At 43.7% G+C, this 2,451-nt stretch overlaps 1 long non-coding RNA gene across 1 annotated transcript; it reads right to left on the reverse strand.

Annotated features, from left to right (window-relative positions):
- Nucleotides 1-260: 260 nt before the first annotated feature.
- On the reverse strand, nt 261-1,018 carry LOC125759761 (uncharacterized). Its single transcript, XR_007417396.1, has 3 exons — nt 884-1,018; nt 601-715; nt 261-452 (listed from the first exon to the last, which is right to left on the reverse strand). It is a non-coding gene; the product is annotated as an uncharacterized LOC125759761 (long non-coding RNA).
- Between the last annotated feature and the right edge of the window lie 1,433 nt (nt 1,019-2,451).

Below are 2,451 nucleotides of genomic sequence, written 5' to 3' on the forward strand. Positions count from 1 at the left end.
CAGTTTATAGAGGCGTTTAACTCTATCTGAATTAATTACGGGCAGAGTGCACATGTAAGACGGAATTAAACGCCTCTAACGGTCTGTACTAACGTGTTAATACGTAACACACAATAACAGAAAGACGTGAATATAAGTTTTCTCTCTTTATATGTTTATTTTGCAATTGTATAGATGCACTAATTTTACATGCAACATTGTTCGCACGGAGCGTTTGCATCAGCCCTTGTGCAACGCAACTGTATAGTCCGTGTGGTCGCTGCATGATAGCGCTGACATATATATAAAACGGACGGCATTCTTGTTGGATCGGCTCCCTTCTTTCGGCCAGTTCTCGTGCTCTTGGCCCTGAACACGTACGCAGATGCGACGTTTTACCGTCGAGATGTGAGAGGGTAAATCGCCACCCTCATCAAGATGTGAGACTTGCATTGTTCTTCTGTCGGAAAAGACTGAAAGAAAGAACAATGAATAATACTCTGAGAAAGGTAGACTATTTACTTCACCAGTTGCACAGTCATGTCGTGTCTAGAAACTCTATTCACACAACTAAACAAAATTATTTTGTCACTGCACAAATAAGAAAAACACTGCACTTACAATAAATGCGAGTGTGCTGAAATTCTGAGAAGTGCTTCAAGCTCCACAGTGCACAAACTTGATAATATGTGGAGACAGGATGGATTGAGGTTTTCATTGTTGGCTCGTAATGTCACTGCAAAACAAATGGAACAATAAATAGATTAATGAGAACACAATCTTACCTTCAAAGCGGCCGCGGGCCAGTCACATATTATGTAGTCGGCATTTACAGCACACTTGCGACCAAATTCAACGTGAAAAGCGATTGCGTGAAACTTTTGTAACCAAGCATGCGTCTTACCAGAATTCTTTTCAGTTGGCGAGACCAGCGCAGCACGCTATCCACACCAGTCCTTGTTGCAGTGTTCCTTAGAGAAAACGGCAAAATAGGTTACGGTCTTACAATAAGATGCCACAAATAAAAAACAAGAAAATCTTGCATATTTGCCCGTCAACGATGTCTTGGGTCCACGGACAAATATAACCACCGTTCGCCTGAACATTTCTTATCTGCCCGCTAGAAGAGACGACCAGATTGACGCATCAATTGCGCAAATAAAATTTGATTTTGTCGCTAGACAAAAGTCACCATACGATACACCGAGGAAATAGAATGTCACTTACGAGTTCGCGTCAAATCCTCGGCAGCGGGAGACGGCCGCGCGCCTCTAGGATCAAGGCAAACGAAATGCTTCTGAGTGCTTGCCCAATGCCCGCCTCTGCGTTCAGGACGTCCTCGCTCGAAAGAGCTACGATTTCGCGGGAAGGGAACTCCCGCACGCCACGGAGCTCGCTTCCCTCCCCAGCGCGGTGACAAAGAAAAAAAAACCGCGAGAGGTCCGAGGTCCGGCGCTCCGCTTGTACGCCCCGCCGCCCTCGGCACATTCCGTTCCTCCTTTCAGGACTTGTCATTCCTTCTAGGAGAGGGATGTGATGAATGCTGCGTGCGCTCTCTCTCCAAAGCAAGACCGCAAGATCCCATTTTACCACTTTTTTTTTTCGGGTTAACGCACGTGTGTCTGGTGACTAGGGCAGCGCAAATGCGTCCAAGAAGCAAATCGAATTTGAATTGAACCGTTTTCGTTGTTAACACAAAATATCGCTGGCACCCTAACATTAAACAAATTAACATGAAAACCATAAACTGAGCATCAAGTACAAATATTAAAACTCTTCAGAGTGTGCGGAATATCGAATTCTGGCTCTGCAAGCGACTTTTACGCTAATTTTGTGTTTATTTGGACATAGATGATATTTTGAAATATTCGTATTAACGCATATGGGCTATTCCTGAAGACCGAATCAAGTATGACGATATTCGATTCTATACTTCAAATGTTTTCATTATATCTGATGTCCTCCCTCTGTCATGCGGCTCGATCAGATCAATCATGTATTTATATTCACGACCGTGCTAAAGCGGTGGACAGTTCGGTGGACAGTTCAAAATCATCGATATTTTAATAGAGCCTAGCGCGCTATAGTATCAGGATCACAATTAAATTTCTGCTAGGTACTCGCATTTATTCCCATTTATTGATGTTGCTCAACCAAATGCTTTGCGTCTAATGCATGCAAAGGCGGGCATTTTCTTGAGCTTCGAGCAGAAACCGTAAACGCTCGGTACACTTGAAAAGCACTCATGTCGTACCACTCTACATTGAGCATATAAGTGCTTCATCATAACAGGTCATCATAAGGCTTGAAAGGTGCTCATGACAATGCGGCGGAGGATTCTCGGCGGCCCGATCGCTAAAGGTTCTGAAGTTTCTTGCGAAACAGGTGAAAAATTTCGACATTTAAATTCCGCATTCTAACCAACTCCGCAATTGTACCCTTTCTTATTCACATACTTAATGTGCACATCAG

This window comes from Rhipicephalus sanguineus, chromosome 9 (assembly GCF_013339695.2).
Source record: "Rhipicephalus sanguineus isolate Rsan-2018 chromosome 9, BIME_Rsan_1.4, whole genome shotgun sequence".
NCBI lineage: Eukaryota > Metazoa > Arthropoda > Arachnida > Ixodida > Ixodidae > Rhipicephalus > Rhipicephalus sanguineus.